The sequence below is a fragment of the Pristiophorus japonicus genome, chromosome 12 (assembly GCF_044704955.1).
Source record: "Pristiophorus japonicus isolate sPriJap1 chromosome 12, sPriJap1.hap1, whole genome shotgun sequence".
In the NCBI taxonomy this organism is placed as follows: domain Eukaryota; kingdom Metazoa; phylum Chordata; class Chondrichthyes; family Pristiophoridae; genus Pristiophorus; species Pristiophorus japonicus.
In genome coordinates, this window is record NC_091988.1 from 15636802 (window position 1) to 15656702 (window position 19901).

Sequence of the window (19901 nt, forward strand, 5' to 3'; positions counted from 1 at the left end):
GAGATTAAGCTAGAGTGTTCCAGAATACAGAAATTCTGTCACTCGTGGAGGCAGGGGGAACACAGGGAGAGTCAGAAGGTTGTGGGTTTAAGTCCCACTCCAGAGAATTGAGTACAGAAATCTAGGCTGATACGCCAATGCAGTACTGAGGGAGCGCTGCACTGGCGAAGGTGCCGTTTTTCGGATGAGGCCCCATCTGCTCCCTCAGGTGGATGTAAAAGATCTCATGGCACTATTTCGAAGAAGAGCAGTGGAGTTATCCCCGGTGTCCTGGCCAATACTTATCCCTCAATCAACATCACTACAACAGATTATCTGGTCATTATCACATTGCTGTTTGTGGGAGCTTGCTGTGCGCAAATTGGCTGCCGCGTTTCCTACATTACAACAGTGACTACATATCAATAAGTACTTCATTGGCTGTAAAGCACTTTGGGATGTCCAGTGGTCATGAAAGCCGCTAAAAAAAGCACGCTAAGAGCTAGGGCTGGGAAGTTGGCATTGGTCGGGACGAACAACGCTACAGAGTGATTTGAGAATGAGGATGAAGATTTTAAAGTTGAAGTTTTGGGCATAGGGAGCAGTGCAGGTGAATGAGGAAAGAGATGAAAAGTGTATGGAACTTAGTATGGGATAGGATATAAGTGCAAAGTTCTGGATGAGCTGGAGTTTACATAAGGTAGAGCTCAGGAGGCCAGTAAGAGAAACATTGAAGAGATGAAGCCTAGCAGAGCTTTGGTACCAGTAAGAGTGAGGTAAAGATGTAGGCAGACAATGTGTGAAGGTGGAAGCTGGCTGGCTTGCTATAGACTGGTTGTATGTTATGGAGCTGAGCTCAAGGTTGAGCTGGAGGTTGTATATCACTGGTGGCATCATGTAAGAGGGGGCCAGTTATGGGACACACCAGAGTAATTGTGTATGTGTTGGAAGAGATGTACTGACTGCATTAGAATAGGTAGGAATGAAACCCAGATAGCACAGTGTTGTGGACCACAGAGGAGAGGTGGTGCAGGAGGTGCATATAAAGTTCCAATATAAATATTGACTCCGTTTTCGAAATAGTTTAGTTTGGTGTTGTGGGGGTGTAGTCCTTTGGTGTTGCAATACGTTGCACCATAGAGGACTAAAACCCAGAAAGGGTTTCCTACATTACAACAGTGACTGCATTCCAAAAGAACTTCATTGTGGCTGTAAAGCACTTTGAGATGTCCGATGGTCGTGAAAGGCGCTATATAAGTCCATGTCTTTCTTTTATTGCCAAGTTCAAAATTGAACAGTGGGGGAAAGCAGTATAGAGAGAGGGCAGGTTCATGGCTTGAGTTCTGATGTTTACTTTGTTGCTGCTGAAAGTTTAGTAAACCCTTGGGGCTAGAAATTCATCTACTTACTGCCACTCCATAGCGCCATGATATGCCGAAAGAAATGGCGGCCGCCGCTCTTTTGCAAGCTGGTGGCAGGTCCTGCGGCAGCCGCCATTTTCCTCCCTCCCTTTGCGCTGCTGGTAACTGGCAGAAATCTGGGAAAAAAATGGTGGTTTGGTGTCGTCAATCGGCATGCAATGCTGACTTAACATCACCATTCCGACCTTCGAATCTAGCGCGGAATTCAACGCTGAGTCCTAAGCTCGCCAGCAAGCAGGCTGACAGTGGCGATGTCAACACCTCTTAAAGGGGCACACACACATCTTTCAGGTAAGTTTGGATTTAAGCTTTTGGATTGAGTTTTTTGATTTTATTGAAGTAGTGGCTTGCTGCAATAGATGTTAAAAGTTTTTTTTAAGTGTGTAGGGAGTGCTGCTGAATGCTTGCAAGGCTTCGGATAGTAAAGGAAGGCCTTTGAGAAAATGCTGCAAATATTCAGCAGGTCAGGCAACATCTGGGAGGAGAGAAACATTGTTTACATTTCAGGTCAAGATGCTGCCTGACCAGCTGTGTATTTCCAGCATTTTATGCTGTCAGTTCAGATTTATAGCATCCGATCGCAGAGGGAAGAGGAAGACACAGAAGAGGAAGAAATCGAAGAGGAGGAAGCATGTAACCTAGACAGCCCCTTTCTGGCTGGGATATCCAGGATGGAATCATCTGCCAGAGGCCACAACCCCAATTACCCTTTCCACATTTTCCCCGCACTTTACGTTCCCTCTGTTACTGACCATCACAGCGTCCTCTTTGGCCACAATGCTGAACTGAAAGTCAGTACAAAGAAAACCTTCCAATCCAACTTTATACATCTATCCATCCAATATGACATCAAGAAATCAACTCATCACCCTTACGCATTCACTTAGTGACTATCTTGTGTGTGCCTTTGCCGATCCGACTGATGTCACGCAGTGCCATCCCAGTGGCTGCAGCATGGCTGGTGGGTGTCTGCTGACTTTCAGTGGGGGACACGGCAAATGGCCTTGCTGGTTGACCTTGAGGAGCTGGTGGCTGGGAGTGACAATCAAGTGATGGTCCTCTTCTTCTTCTTCCTCTTCCACTTCCTTTTCCTCCACTACCACTGGCTGGGCAGGCTGCAATTCCTGGGTGTGTGACATGAGGAAGGCACAAGGGTGGAGATGTGGTGACGGGAGGGCGGGAAAGCACGAGGTGCATGCCAAAAGGAGGATAACGTATGAGGATACCAGCATCTTGTGTCCTTTAGCCCCGCCACTGGCCAAGGGTTCAGCCATTCCCCTGCCAAGAATGGCCTGCACCATTTCCTAAAAGCTGGTGAGGTGAGGCTTGGAATAGGAGATGTGCCTCATGATTGGTGCAGATTGTTGGTAGGTGAGTGATTGGGGGAGGGGGCCGTGCATTGAGCAGTGTGTCAGGCTAGTGGTACAGTTGGTAGGAGACGGCTTTTGAAGATGCATTCACTGACCTTGACCAGTGATCTGAGGTCATGAAGCTTCTTTGGGCACTGGAGCCAGGTGGTGGGGCGACACTGCTGGCAGTGATGGCCTCGGTGATGTAATCCAACATCCTTCTTTCTGGAGGGCCTCCTGGCACAGTGTTAACCCCCTGCACAAAGCTGGAGTGCTGCGTGCGAGACCCTGGGTGCCCCTTCCCTGGTTTGCTGAGTCACTTTTTTTTTGTGCTGAAGCAGTTTTCCCATTTTTTGAGGTTTGGAAGGGAATTCAGCTTTAAGAGCTGAATAATCATGTTTGGGACTTCTTTTTAATGTAAATTATTTTTTGAAAGGCAGTAAGGGCTGAAAATTGCATTTTCTTCACTGCATTTTAACTTATATTAGTTCAGAGTACATTGCCCCTTTAATTCATAGCCCTTTTAATTGCCCACAATTCCTTGCGAGCGCCACAGCCTCGCTCCCAGAAGCTGTGCAAAGCTCGAACGCCGCTTCAGGACGGGAACTTCGCCTCAGAGGTCTCCATTAACGCCACCAGGAGGGCGCTGTGCCACCAATCCCCAGAACACCAGACGAATTTAATCTCCTTAGCGTTGCGGCCATTTTAGGCTGTGAGTCTCTTTTGAGTAACGAATGTTTTCCAATATGTTTTGAATTCACTTTTCACCTATTTTTTCACTAATGATTTACCTTGAAGTGATGTCCTGGGTTTGTTCAACACATTGGGTCAGAATTTGTGGTGTATGACGGCATATTCTCAGAGTATGCCATTGTGTTTCGATTTGACAAATCAACTGCATCGACACCGCACCAACTTTGAAACCCTAATTGCTGGTGCAGAGTTGGTCTATCGCCGAGTGCATGCAGAAATCCAAGCTCAGGCAGCGGAAAGAGCGTGCAGCAAACCAGTCCCACCCACCCTTTCTCTCAATGACAGTCTGTCCCACCTGTGACAGGAACTGTGGTTCTCCTATTGGACTGTTCAGCCACCTAAGGACTCATTTTTAGAGTGGAAGCAGTTTTCCTCGATTCCGAGGGACTGCCTATGATGATGATGATGAATTGCGTCCGAACATTTTATGGCTGGTTTCATGGGCCTGTTTCCACATGGTAAGGGGATACCTGAACTTTCATCTGATGCTTTATTGCCATTTTGGAATGAAAGGAAATGCTTTTTTTCCCCCAATTAGATGACATCTAGGAACGAATAAAGTTGTATAGCCTCAGTGTCTCATTTTTGACGGAACCCGGAGAAAATTTTGGATATTAGCACAAATTGATAGACATTCACACAGAATCATCTAATTACTTAGTGAATGTTGTTAAATTTGTGTTGCTTTAAAATAAATGTAACAAATGTTAATTTAACTGAATTTCACCCTGATTCTCCTGAGTGTCATTAAACTACTGGAATCTGCCAGTTCTTCTCCTTAGATTTATTTATTCTTTTCCTGTTTTAATTTCCTTTCATTCTTTCTCTGAGAAAGCTTCAAAGATCAATTCTCCAAATACACGTTTCTTTTGGAGCATTGGCCCATGTGATCCCAAGTACGCGTCTGCCCACACTGCTCTCCTGGGATTCCTGGGCCATTACGTTGCCCTCTAGTCATCATCATCAGAGGCAGTCCCTCGAAACGAGGATGACTTGCTTCCACGCCAAAAAGGGATGAGTTCACAGGTGTTTCAATGAAGGACCTAACATTCCAAGTCCCGAACTACATCCTGAAGGGTGGAAGATGCTGGTGCGTGGATTTTTTTAACGTGTGATGGCCGTTGCACACCAGCCACCACACGGGGCTTGACAGAACTAGTCTTGGTCCAGTGGCAAGGATTAACCAAGACGACTGGAGACCTGCTCTGCTGCACGGACCTAGTGCGCACACATATCGCAGTGTGGGCTGGCCCCGTGCTGCCCCCTGGGCCCTCGCCTCTCCTGGGCCCCGAACTCACGCCTCTCCTGGGCCCTGGTCACTTTCTTCTACAAACTCTTGCCGCTTCTTCGCCCTGACCTCACCACTCCTGCTGTACCTGCCCGCACTGCAGTCAGCGACCTCCTGCAGCAGCGCGCGCTGATCCCTGCAGTGGTAGACCCCTCCAGTACACAGCACCAAACACCAAGTTCGGGAAGGAGGGTCCCCTTAGGTAAGTTCACGTTCTGTTCGGATGCAGACGGCGTACTCCATAGATACGCCGCCGACCATAAAATCCAGGTCGTTCTATACTTAACAAGATTTGCACTTAACCTCCTTCTGACTAGACTGTACACCTAAAGCTTCTCTAATCCTTTCTCATAACTCATCCGAGTCAGTAACTTTACAGTGTGGATCAATCTTGTTATGGTTCTCTGTGCCCTCTTCATTCCCTCTTTAAGGCATGGTTAACAACACTGTACACAGTATTCTCAGTGTGGTCTGACCAATTCTTTATAAGCCCTGAGCAAAACCTCTGTAGGCTTATATTTTACTATTCTAGATATGTATACTAATATTCCAACTGCTTTTTAATTACTTCTCCATATGGTCTAGACATTGTACGTGATGAGTTATTACACCCAGATACCTTTTTTTAGTTTTGCTGCTAATTCTATTCCATTCATTGCATTCTTGTGCTGTTCATTTTTCATCTTAAAATTCAATACTTTACATCTCTCAGTGTTAAATTTCATTTTCCATTTTTCTGCCAACTTGAATAACTGTTCTATTTGTTTTTGCAAGTTTATATCTCCATCCTTCACTAAAATCACTTGCCCTATTTTAGTGTGGACTGCAAATTTACCAAGCTTACAATTAATGTCTACATTTATGTGGTTAAGAAACAACAGGGGTGCAAGCAATGACCCCTGTAAGTCGATGTTAATCACACCTCGCTGGACGGGGATATGCGTGGGAGGTGTTAAAATTTGCTCGCGGTCACTCCATTCCTGACCGGCGCCATTTAACCATCGCCAAATTTCAAGTTGGCCATGGCTCCCACTACTGGCAGGCGGGGCCTTAATTAGTGGGTAAAAGTCATGGCACGATGATGTCATGAGCATCTTGACACTATTTTTACAGCAACTTGGGGGACGGGGGGCTCGGCCTGATGGCAAAGCTGCCAGAGAAACCTGACAAGATGCAGCATAGTGGCCAGAAGAAGCCAAAGTAAGTTTTTTTTCGCTGTTTGGGAAGATTTCTTGGATTGCCAGAAGGAATAGGATTGCTCCTCTGGACCCCGGAAGGAATCCTTCGGTCTCCCCTGCCTCTACCTTCCAATACCTCTATCACGTGGGCCCTTGTCAACGGCCGACTGAAAGTCCAAAAAAGCTAGATCATAGGGAGTTTAACTGTCTATTTTATTTTATTTGCAATGTCCTCACTAGACTTTTGGCACATCATCGCCCATTTATCGTCCATTTAGTGCCCATATAAGCGCTGAGATTCAGGCTATCGCCCATATTTGCTGAAAAGTGGAAACTAGTGCCCGATTATCGGCCATTTATTGCTGGCCCAACTTTCGGCACTGCTGAATGTGCTGCATCGCCCGGCCTAATTTAAAAAAAAATGACATCGTCTGCGTGCAAGTCCGAGAATAGTGCTGAAAATGGAAACTCGCGCCCGATTATGGCCCAGATTATCACCGACTGCTACTTTCGGCATTTCGCCGAAATGATCGTTGGCCCAAAAAATCGCTGAAGAAAAGCTACACTCACCTGACAATAACTCTGCACGACTCAGCACTACGGATGCCATTTTCTAACTCGGAGGATCTGTACGAAAAGGCTGCTTCAAGTGCTTGTGAGAAGAATCAATTTGTGAATGATTTTAAGGGCCTCTTTGACTCTTGCCAATCATCTAATCACATCTGTACCTGTTGGAGACAAATTAAGGGCATTTATAGTAATGGGGCCTGTAATTTTTGAACCAGTATTGATCACTAATCACATGCTGCAGAATAGAGATGGGAGAAGGTATATTGAAAAGCATTATGTGCCCAATTAAAGAGATGGCAGACTGCTACGGAGGAGGAGACGTTACAGCCAATGCACTTACAGGGATAAGCGTTCATACCTGAACTTGTCCGATAACACGTGCGTTAGGAGGCTGCGCTTCCGAAAGGAGGTCATCGGTGAGATATGCCAGCTAATTAAGGGAGATTTGCAGCCTACCAGCACCATCAGGACTGCACTGCCTGTTGAGATTAAGGTTACTGTGACACTTTCCTTCTGCGCATCGGGTTCCTTTCAGGCCTCAGCTGGCGACATTTGCGGTATCTCTCAGCACGCCACACATTGCTGCATTCAACAGATGACTGAAGCCTTTTACGCACACAGGATGGACTTTATAAGCTTCCCTATGACCAGGGAGGCACAGAGTGAGAGGGCTTTGGGGTTCTCGCGAATAGCAAACTTCACCAAGGTGCAGGGAGCAATAGGATGTACGCACATCACCCTGCGAGCACCTTTACAGGATGCAGAGGTGTTTTGGAACCAAAAGAGATTCCACTTCCTGAATGTGGTCGTTGTCGACCACAAGCAAATAATCATGGCAGTAAATGCAAATTTTCCAGGCAGCATCCATGATGCGCACATCTTGCACTGTCTCTGACCTGTTTAAGAGTCAGTCACAAGGTCACTAATGGATGCTGGGGGATAAAGGATATGGCCTTGCCAACTGGCTCATGACCCCCCTGTGTAAGCCCCAGATGGAAGCCGAGAAGTGCTACAATGAAAGCCATATCTCTACATGCAATATCGTCCTGAAGCAGTGCATCAGATGCCTGGACCACTCAGGAGGCAATCTACAATACCACTCTGAGCAGGTCACTGAGTTCATTGTGACGTGCTGCATGTTGCATACCCTAGCGATGAGGAGAGGGCAACAATTGCCGGTCCTACCCCAGGAGAAAGGGAAGGCGGAAGAGGAGGACGAGGAAGAGGGGGGACGAGGACCTCGGGGAGGACAATCAGCCTGGCGATGAACCTATGCCCCCACGCGCACCCCCCCCCCCCGACAACACTGGAAAAGCCCCGTGGTAGTTACGCAGCTGCAAAACTCTTGCATCAGCAGCTCATAAATGAACGCTTTGCATGAATTTACATTGACGCCAGTTAGAATTGCGTTACGCTTCATCCTTGCCCGCTGGCCTGGCCATGGCCATTATTTCCAACCATTGTATTGATGTTTTACTGTACGCTATTAGAAGGCACTTCAGGACAATTGTAAAGTTAAATAAAAATGTTTACTAATTAACAACGAATGTGAATTTTTTTTGAACAAACATGTATAACACCCCACCCCCACCAATCCTGAACAGTGAACAACATTTGCAACACAACAATAATATGACACCCTCCCACCATCCCAAACAGTGAACATTCAATAAAAATGTATTTTTAACAACAACAATAACTATATACAGCACCCCCCACCTTCCTACCTGCGGCCACACTTCCCTCCTGCACCTTTACCTCCCCTTGTAGTTATCCCCCGTTTAACTACCCAAGTAATGGGACCAAGACGTCTTGCAGCAGGGAATCTCAAGGCCTGCTGCTGTCATGGGGGGGGGGGGGGGAGGGGGGGTGACATTGGGAGAATCTTCTCAGTGGCTGGAGGAGATGACGTTTCCAAAGAAACGTCTTACGAGTCAGAAGGAAGTTCTTCCTCCTGTCTCGCATCTGTCGTGGTGCTTCTTGGTGGGATTGCACTTTGGAGTGCAATGCCATCTCCCGACACTATCGCACACCTCAAGGCGTGGACAGCGTCGGTCGTTTGCCCCATTGCCACAACTATCCGATCCATGCCCTCCGTTATTTGTGCGGACATTGTGGCAATTTTTCCAGTCAACCCACCAAGCGCCTGGAGGTGGATGTCGACGCTCGCCCTTGACAGTGAGACCATGTCCTCATTTGGATCTGCCCATCGCAGCGCGTGCCTACTTCGCCGACTCAACCTCCGTGGGGTCGGCATGGGCACTGGACGCCTCGGAGTGGCCTGCTGCAAGCCGCTTGGCCTCGTTACTTCATCTGTTGATGAAAACGTGGCCGCAGGTACCACAGATGACAGGTGCTCATCTTCCTCCTCCTCGGTTGTTTCATCTTCTGCACCCGTGGTGATGACCACCTGCAACGGTAAAGGGGTTGGTGCAGGGGCCTCCCTTTGTGCCTTGGGCGTCTGGGCAGCTGCAAAACATAATTGAGGTTATTAGAAGAGAAGGGTAGACATGAGAATGCTTGAGCTGTGCTGGCAGATGTAAGTGGAGCAACACTACTGCAATAAATGTGAACGAGAAACGTTACATATGATTAAATCATATGGTTGTAAATCTATGATATTCTGTGCCCCAGAGAGCTGTGAAGGCTGGGTCATTGAAGATATTTAAGCCGGAAATAGACAGACTTTTGAGCGATAAGGAAGTAAAGGGTTATGGGGAGAGGGCAGGGAAGTGGAGCTGAGTCCATGATCAGATCAGCCATGATCTTATTGAATGGCGGAGCAGTCTTGAGGGGCCAAATAGCCGACTCTTGCTCCTATTTCTTATGTTTTTATGTTCTTAACCTGAGAGTAGTACAGAAGCTGCATGCATAACATGACATAATTCTTATATTATAATGAAATGCCATTAAATTACTTTAAATTAACACTGGTTTACCACTGCTTTACAAATTACTCACGTGGCTCAACAACAAGATCTGCACCACCACGGGTGGCAGAGCGATTGTGGCTGCCCACTAGAGCTGCAGCACATTCCTCCAAGTCGGTGAGGGGCTGCAGTTCAGCAGGGCCTCCTCTGGTGTGCCTCCGCTCCGCCCGATTCTTAGATATCTTCCTCTGCAAACGTGACAAGTGCAAGGCATAAGGTAATTGACTAGGTACTATGACGGAAAGATAACAGATTCTAATGTTATATGCTAATACAGTTTGTATCCAATGGGTGCATGGTTATAACATCTACGTTCAGAGAAAATCTTAACTAAGATCGTGTTTAGGAACTAATGCTTGACACCAAACATCTCGCGTACACTCTCCAGGAAAGGCCCCATCCACGGGCTGTACCATTTGGCGCCTGAGGGGAGGTAGGTAGTTTGTTTGAATCGATGGAGGTCCCCCGGGGGAATCAGGACCGCTGGTGAGCTCGGCAATGACAGGACCATGAGGGGAAGGGGCACCGTGTCCATGGGCTGTGCTCGGAGACGTCTGCGTAGACGGAGCTAATGTCCCAAAGTGTCCCAGGGCAGCCAGTGAGCCAGGGCAGCTCTCCCCCAGTCCAGGCTGGGTCACTGTGTGACTGACAGCAGCCGGAGAGACTCACACAGTCTGGGCAAAGCTGAGCGGCCCCCTCAGCGCTCAGTCGTGCCCCCATCCACCAACCTAACTAAAAAGGAGACGGTGCCCAAGTTAAAGACTTGCTCACAGCACACACAAAATCTCCTTCCAAACTAACGTGGTAGAAATGCTGAATTTTTGTGGTCTGTCTGTTTCCAGTCATTCCTTTAAAATAATAATAATACTGTTCATTAAATGTAAGGCATCTGATTAGACCTAAAAGGCACAGGTTGCAACCCCAGTCTAAATCTTAGCAGGAAAGCTACGCAAGATTACCCAGCTTAATTAAAATCCGGTAGATTTACATTATATTTAATTCAGTGGATCATTACAATTTAAAATCTCATAATTTAATACTTACTCTTGCTGAAGCAACCAGGCTGCTCCACCTCTTGCGGCACTGGTCTGCCTCAGGCCTATCGTGGGACACTGAGGAAACAATATTGGTGATCTTGCCCCATATTGTTTGATAAGTGCGGGGGGAGGTTTCCTATGCCCACCCCGGGTTCATTGTCCCCACCGACTTTTCACCTCATTTACGAGGGCCTCATTTGCTTCATTGGAAAAGGCTTTTGCCCTCCTTCTCCCTGACAGCTCCTCCTGCTGCACACTTGTATCGCTTGACATTTTCTAAATACCTCCAAGATTTATGACTCAAGTTTAAAGAACAGAGACAATGCTCAAATTGCAACTAAATCAATGATGAACTCAGATGACTGCTTCTTTCTCACTCCTTCTCTCTGTCTCACTCTTTTTGACTCTTCTGAGCATGCGCAGATGATTCCTGAACTCCCGAATCGTGGGAAAACTTCTTTGCTAAAAAAAACGCGCATGCGCAGAACGGCTGTTGCTATGGACGCCAGCCTTGCACAACTGAGTACATCGCTAAGGCCCATTTCACATCACTAAGGCCCATTTCACATCGCTAAGGCCCATTTCACATCGCTAAAGCTATCACCCAAAATAAAAAGCAGAATCTAGCAGTCTTTAAAATGGGCGCTATTTCAGCACTCCTGAAAAATAAAAAAACACTAAGGCCGGAAATGTCACCCATTTTTGGGCGATAGCGATCATAGTGGAATGTCTAGCCCAAGGAGGTTTGTCAAGCACAACTTTCTTCTTATAAATTTATGTTGGGTATTGCTTTTTAAGCTATTGCTGTATATGTACTCTGCCAACCTGCCCCTCAGAATGGTTTCTATTTTTTATCTGGTGTTGGTTTTAGGCTAAGGCTTTGTAGTTGCCTATCATAACCAGTGTACCATAAAAATTTCCTTCATAGGCTGGGAATAGGAGTTCCGGCAAACTTCCAATGGAGCCTTAGTCTTCTTAAGCACCCTGGGATATGAGCCCTCCAGGTCACCAATGATTCAAGTATCTCCTTCAAACTGATTTTTAAATCTTCCAGGATATTTCTTGTACTGTAATAATTTAAATCTATGGACTCAATTTTGGCCAGGAGTTACTCTGTTTTTTTTGGAGTAACTTGGTTTTTCTGGCGTAACTTAAAAATTTCCATTTTCCACAATCAATTTGCACCAGTGTAAGTGAGTTTGTTACGATTTTTTTAGTTTCGTTTTTTTTCTCTCAAAAGGGGGCGTTATCAGCCACCTACGTCAGTTCTGCCCATTTAGGCAACTTTGGCCAGCTAATAGTTACTCCAAATCTACTTAGGCCAGCGTATGTGGTCACTTCAGAAAACCCTTGCGGAGAGTTAAGAAATTGGGGCAGGTAGGTACATTGGAGGCCATTCGGCCTGGGATAGGGGCGGGAAGGGAAGCGGAGAGGACCTGCACCTAAAGCACCAAGACTTACAAAGCACTAAACAAAGCACAAAAAGTAATAAGCATTCAATAACAAATAAAAAATTGAAGTAAGTCCTACCTTCATCTTAAAACTCGGCCCAGGAAGGCAGCGGGCCAGCCAGTGCGGGAGGCCACTCGGCCAGGGCTAGGGGTGGGCAAGAGAACTGATAATGCTCCTGCCTGGATGATTTCTATCAGTTCTCCTGCCTACCTGCTCCTAGCCCTGGCCAAGTGGCCTCCCGATGCAATTTCTAAGATTAAAGTGATTAAAGCTTCAAATCAAATGGAACGAAGCAGTCCTTGCAATTGCCACTCCATACCCCTACTAACAACATTTGGCCAGCATCGAGTCCCACACAGCGGCTGCAGCAAGACACGGAGAGGCTGGGGGCGAGGAGCTACTGCGCATGCGCGAACACTCCACTGCGCATGTGCAGACGTCCAGGCACTGTTTTTGGCGCAGGACGCCGACTCGACTGGCCACGCTGCGTGACCACAGGGAGGAGGCTGGACAGTGGCCAAAGTGGGAAGGAAATTTTTCGGTGCACCTCTGAACGGAGAAAAGTGCCGCATCTCCGGTAAGTGCGCCGAAAAACAGGCTGAGCCAAAATTGAGCCCGATATGTTTCAGGAACATAGGGTGGATTTTCCTGACCCTTGCACCCAGGGAACACCCACTTTTCTGGTATCAATAACAGGCATAGAACTGATGCAATGGATTCCTAGGGCTTTGCTGGGGTGCAGTGCTTGCACCTGCAGTAGGTACAGGTCTGTCGAAGCCATGCAGATGAAGCAGGCGTGGTATTCTTGGCCTCTTGCCTTATTTTCAGGAAATAATGCCTTTTTGGGAGCCCAAGTATTTCAAGTTTGAAATCACAAAAACAGTTTTCTCTCCTTGGCATTATCTATTTCTTACTGGAACAGTGAAGACTATGATTATTTTTTAATTATAAAGGGTTTGATGTAGTGAATATGGAAAGTCATGAATTTAAAACTGTCACCGAGAGAGTGAGGAGAGATCTTAGGAGTTTTGTTTAGGAGAAATATCTCAACAACAACAACTTGCATTTATATAGTGCCTTTAACAAAGTAAAACGTCCCAAGGCACTTCCCAGGAGCCTTATCCCACACAATTTGACACTGAACTACTGAAGGAGCTATTAGGACAGATTGGTCATTGAGGTAGGTTTTAAGGAATATCTTAAAGGAGAAGAGAGAGGTAGAGAGGCGGCGAGGTTTAGGGAGGGAACTCCAGAGCTTAGGGTCTAGTCAGCGGAAGCACGGTCATCAATGGTGAAGCAATTAAAATCAGGCATGCTCAAGAAGCCAGAATTAGAGGAATGCAGAGCTCCCATGAGCGCCGAGGCCAAGGAGAGATTTGAAAACAAGGATGAGAATTTTAAAATCAAGGCGTTGCCAGACTGGGAACCAAAGTAGGCCATCGAGCAGAGAGGTGATGGGTGAATGGGACTTGGTATGAGTTAGGATACGGGCAGCAGTGTTTTGGATGAGCTGAAGTTTATGGAGGATGCAAGGCGGGAGGCTGGTCAGGAGAGCATTGGAATAGTTGAGTCTAAAGGTAACAAAGGCATGGATGAGAGTTTCAGCAGCAGATGAGCTGAGGCAGTGAAGTGGACGCACAGTGTTACGGAGGCAGTCTTTGTGATGGAGAGGATATGAGGTCAGAAGCTCACCTCAGGGTCAGGTAGGACGCCAAGATTGTGAACAGTCTGTTTCTGTCTCAGACAGTGGCCCGGGAGAGGAATGGAGTCGTTGGTCAGGAAATGAAATTTGTGGTGGGGACCATAGACACTGACTTTGGTCTTTCTAATATTTAGTTGGAGAAAGTTTCTGCTCATCCAGTACTGGATGTCAAAAAATCACAATGGCAAATCAGAGGAAGTGGAGCGGTCGAGGGGGTTGGTGGTAAGGTAGAGCTGAATGACGTCAGCGTACATGTGGAATCTGATATTGTGTTTTCAGATGATATTGCCGAGGGGCATCAGGTAGATGAGAAATAGGAGGGGGCCAAGGATAGATCCTTAGAGGACTCCAGAGGTAATGGTGCAGGAGCGGGATGCAAAGCCATTGTCTGTAACATTCCCTCGAAGCAGTGTGGCCGCACAGCCCGGGACCAGCTTTTTCAATTTTGCGCATGCAGGAAACTGTGAATGTGCTGGGCGGCCCCTGCAGCCCCCCCAAAAAATACGGGGAACATTGATTGCAGGCGATGCTCTGACTAAGACTGGATTGATAGGAATGGAACCAGGCGAATGCAGTCCCACCCAGCTAGATGACGGAGGAGAGGCGGAGGAGGGTGGTGTGGTCAACCGTGTCAAAGGTTGCAGACAGGAGGAAAGTAGTTTAACATGGGCACAGTCACATAGGATATCATTTGTGACTTTGATAAGGGCTGTTTCAGTGCTGTGGCGGGGTAAGAAACCTGTTTGGAGCGGTTCAAGCATGTGGTCGCGGGAAAGATGGGCACGGATTTGGGAGATGGCAACGTGTTCAAGGACCTTGGAGGGGAAAGGGAGGTTGGAGATGTTGATATACGGGGTTGTGTCAGTGCGGAATGCTTTGCCACAGGGAGAGGTTGCAACAGTGGCCATTGCATTTTCTAAGAAAAATTGGATACATATTTGGAACAGAGGAAGACACAGGACTCTGGGGAAAGAGGGGGCAGTAAGATTAATTTTGAATTGCTCGAGCAAAGAGCAGACTTTATAGGGCTAGAAATTTGGCGCCATGGAGGAACTGAAAAACTAATTTTTTTGACGCTAAACGAATCGCACAAGATTTAGCCACTGGGCGGAAAATTCGGCAGTGGTTTAGCACCGGTGCTAAAAATGACCACTGGCCCGTTTTTTTCCTCATTTTTATGATGTAACTCGGCATGCAATAAGAACATAAGAACATAAGAAATAGGAACAGGAGTAAATGCCCAATTTCCAGGGAGCATCCATGATACTTTCATCTTGCGTGAGAGCACTGTCTCATACCTGTTTGAGCGTCATCCACAAGGCCAGAGCTGGATGCTGGTGAACAAAGGTTACGGTCTCCTGGCTCGTGTCCCCCCTCTGGACCCCTCAGACACAAGCCGAGCATCGCTATAATGAGAGCCATGCAGCCACATGCAACATCATCGAACAGACAATTGGAGTGCTCAAGCAGCGCTTCTGATGCCTTGACCACTCTGGAGGCTGCCTTCAATCCTTCAATACTCCCCTCAGCAGGTTGCTGAGTTCATTATGGTGTGCTGCATGCTACACAACTCAGGAGAGAGGGGAGGAGGGGGTGGGTGGAGGAGGACCACGAGGAGGATGAGGAGCCTGGTGATGAACCCATCCCACTACCCCCACCCCCACCACAGGGGAGGCCCTTGGAGCTTTAGCCACTACAAAAGCCTTACGTCAGCAGCTCATAATTCATCGCTTTGCTTGAACAGTGAACGGCACGTTTCACTGTTGCCTCCCCACTCTATCCCACCATGTTGACTATTCCCCCTCTTATTCTGCAAATGAGACACTACACAGGAATGGTTAAGGTGAACAAAAGAATGTATTTAACGTACAGTAACTTGAATAAGATTCATTAAACATTGTAAACGTAATTTGGAAACTGGAATAATATTTATTAAACATTATTGTGAACTATTAATAACTTAACAGAATTGGGAAACTTGGAAAACTTTTATAAAATAGCAACAACAGCAACAAAGCAATGAAAGAACAACCCCTGCACCGAACATCTTTTACCTGTGGCCCCATCTCCCCTACCCTCCCCTACCCCTCCCTCGCACCATACCCAAGGTGGTACCAAGATGTTGTGCAACAACACGGCCAGAATCCTGCTCTAAAGGGAGGATGGACAATGGCATGTGTGGATCCCCTGGAGAAGCTCGGGGTATGGAAGGCCCGGCTTCTGAGTGGCGAGCCTCTTGTTCAGCCTCGCTACTCACAGGTGATGTGGGTCTGGGTGCTGTGACACTGGGGACTGCAGTGCCAAAGGTTGAGACCATCAATTGGGCATGGTCATTGACAACTGCGACAATCTGAGACATGCCCTCCCTCGTGTCCGCTGATAGTGCCGCAATGCATGTGGGAAAAGCACCCAAGACCTCCAAAAGCTGTCGGCTGAGCTGGATGCTCTCCCTGGACAGTCCCACCATGTCCACGTGTGCGTCTGGCTCTCTGTTAGCAGACCGGCTTTGTCGACTTACCCTCCAGAGAGACGGCATATGGGATACAACCCTGGGAGTGCATGGCTGCATGGCACTTGGACCCTGTAGGGTGTTCATTTTCCACTCTACTTTGATTCATAGACCTCAAGAATTACAGGAAAGGACTCCACATAACACAAAGTTTAGGCTTAACCCAATTGTTTGTTTTATTACGCAAAAAACAACTAAAAATTACAGAACAAGACTTCTGAGAGAATTGACCGAAGACATACAATCACCCATCCAGTTAGTTGCTGTTGTTGTCGATTGTAGGCTCGTGGTCATTTGTTCCTTGACCGGTTGTTCCTCTCCGATGTTCCTTCCTTCTCATCATGCTTGTCGACTGTAGTCTTCCTTCTTGGTCTTCTTGATCTTTTTCCTTCTTGTGTTCTCCGAGCTGTTGTTTCCAGTTCTTACCTTTATACCATTTTATGAATATATCTCCTGCTGGGCTATTTTTCTGTTACTGCGTCGGGATCGGTCTCGATGTTTGTGGTGATCTGTTTGAATGGCTGTGGTGATGGGTTTGGGTGGCCACAATTTGCACACAGAGTCGACAGGGCAAAAGATAACTCCTTATCTTTAGTGCCCCGTTATCAAAAAATGTGCGCCTTGTGTGAGCCTTTGTTGTCCTGGTTTTTCGTAGTCTCCTAGGGAACTGTTTTTCACCCTCCGGCCAATCAATCCAGGGAATCCTCTGCACGATTGTACCAAACCCTTTGTCCCTTTGCATAATCAAGTCTCGCTCCTGACCGCAGAGATTGTATCGATCGGTGATGAGTCACCACCTGCCCCAGGCTGGCTCCCTTTTTCCCACCCAGACAGTCCCAAAAGTTTCTTTAAACCATTTTTAGTTTGTGGCCTCTTCCTGTGCCTTTGATGGAAATGTGTAAACCTTACAACCTGGGGCATTGGATTGGCCAAAGCCTGAGAATGTCTTTCTGGTCAGAGCTGTCGATTGCATTGACCCCGCCCCCCCCACCTCCACCCCATCACCCCTGCCACCCTCCGGAATAGCTTCCTGAGTTTCCTCCTCCCGTGAAAGTTCCTCGTCCTCGCTGTCTTCATGGTCCCCCTTCTGCACCCCCACACAATGGGCTGAGGTAGAGGCTTCCATTGGTGGATCGGGCAACCTCATCTGGAAATAGAAAACAACAGACAAGAGCAGGGGAGGGGCCAGGGCGACATGAGGAAGGTCAAGGATTGGTGCTACTGCATTATACGTAGCCCACAGACACTGCATCACATTGCCCCAACCCTAGCCCACAGACACTGCATCACATTGCCCCAACCCTAGCCCACAGATACTGCATCACATTGCCCCAACGCAGGCCGGGGATTTTGCAGGACTTACCCTCAGTTTCGAACAGGGGCTCAGCACCCCCACGGGTAGTGAACCTCCCTGAGGCACCGATCAGAGCTGCCACGCGCTCCTCCAGGTCCGTTAACGGCAGTGTCGGGGGTGGACCACCGCCTGTGCGCCGCTGCTCCCGGTGGTTATGTGACAACTTTCCCTGCAAAGATGACGCCCTTCTACTCTTGTGGCACACACAGATAGCCACCAAAGCACTTATACCATCCTGTGTGCTTTTAATACAGTCCTCTGTTTAAGGGTCCTGGTAGTTGCACGTGGTTCATGAGGAAGACATCGATGTGTAGAAACATCTTTTAAGATGTCCAAAAGCAGTCTTACTAATGTGTAACGATTATTCATGGCAAATAAGGTGCAGCACTAAGCCTACCTATACCAACATGTGTCAGATTTGAAAATTAAGTAATGAACGAGTACATGAATAAAAATATTACTTGCTCATACGACCCTTTTCCTACATTGTTGATGGTCCCTCTTGGTATTATTGACTGAGGAAACCTCCCAAGCCACGCTGGTCCACAAACACCTTCGCACAGCTGGGAGGGGTTTACCAGCACCCCTCCGATTAAATTCCCCCCATCTGGTTTGCACAGCTGCAAGCAAGGCCTCGCTTGCTTCATATCTAAACTTTCGGGTTCTCTGCCTGCTGGAGTCCCCTTCCATTGTGACTGCTTGGTCTATGAAAAATACTTGCTTCAGCCCTGGATGTACTGGGCATGCGCGGGCGGACCCTGACAGCTGACCAGAATCACGGGAAGAAGAAAAAAAATCAGAGAAAAAAAACGGGAAAAAAATTTGCGCGTGCGCAGAAGGTTCCGTTTCCCTCCCGCAAATTTCGGCTCCGGTGCACAAATTTCATCGTGGATTTATCACTATCACTGGTCACCGTTTTGCCGAATTTTGTGACGTCCAGCGATAACGCTACCTCGGTGCTAAAAAAAAAATAACTCCACGATTATCGCCCAAAAGCGGGCGAAATCACTATACCCGAATTTCTAGGCCTTTGTGCTGTAAATGTCTATGTTTCTGTGCTATGGGGACCTTTGCTTGATTCATTTTGGGTTTATAGAGATTGATCTTTCTGTAAGTTTTATTTGTTGTTCACCTCCTTCTGGTGATTAAGCAAATTGGGTAGAGTACGTATCAGGGTCGACAATATATGGACTGTGGAATGGGACAAGCTTCATAGGACAACTGTTTTTTCACTTTTCACAATTTTTAAATGAACTTAGATGCTGAAATTTGCCTTGGGCCGTAGTGCAAACTGAGCGATAGCAATCAGTATTGAAGCAGGTTGAATGATCAGCCATGATCTTATTGAATGGTGGTGCAGGCTCAAAGGGCCGAATGGCGGTGCAGGCTCAAAGGGCCGATTGGCATACTCCTGCACCTAATTTCTATGTTTAAGCCAAAGGAAATGAATATTCAGACAGTGAAATATGGGCTCCCCATTTGCTATTGCCTGTTTGGATCTACTCCCCAAGTATTTCGCCCCCTTAGAGTCTGAGTTACTCTGGGAGTTTAAATGACTAGATTCACAATGAAGTACTGTAAGAGGATGGAAACTAAAATCACAGCATGTTTATTATTGTGGTTTTGTTGCATTGATAGTAACTTGCTGGCTTGATTGCTGGTGTCACTAGCAGGCGATAATGCATGTTCCTTATTAAAATGCATAACTGGAAGCTAGACAGTAAAATCCTGTCACTTTGATAAGAGCTCTCCAGAAGTTTAAAAGGGATTGCAAGCAACATGACGCCTTTTTAAGAGAACTACAAAGAATTGTGATTCATTTTGCCCTATTTTTACTCTTTCTCACAACATTTTATCTTGTTTAAACAGTGAATCCTGTTGATGTTATCAAAGGAATATTTACTCGGAGGAGTTACTGTGAGTGTGAGTTGTATACACAGCTGAAAATACATGGTTGCTAAAATGGCCTGAGCTAATTGCTGTGTCTCAGCTAATTAGTTCAGCTTCCTCACATTCTTGAGATTAGTAACTTCTCCAAGTCAGTTCATTTGAGTCTGGCATCCCTACTCACTGTTTACAACAGTATTAAATGGGTGGCGTGATTTCTAGGGGCCTGGACCAGCTCCCAGGCTGATTTGCATCGTAGCCCTGTTTAAATGAATGAAGCTGCTCCAGTACACAGACAGCTATTGCCCACTCGTGGCATCAGTAAAGTGGAAGGAAAATAGAGAGAAGGGATCCCGAAATGACGGGCTACAAATCTGAAAGTTTTTTTTTTGAAAAATAAAAAATATATTTGAGAGTTTCGTTTTTCACATAGACACTGGGGAAGTACTTAGGACAGAATGTATTCTCCCTAGATTTGCCTTCCTCTTCAAG

The 19901-nt window shown here is 46.9% G+C and overlaps 1 protein-coding gene across 1 annotated transcript in view; it reads left to right on the plus strand.

The window, feature by feature from the left end:
• LOC139277705 (chemokine-like protein TAFA-4) overlaps positions 1-19901 on the plus strand; it is a 243455-nt gene that overhangs the window by 138553 nt on the left and 85001 nt on the right. The window lies entirely within an intron of this gene.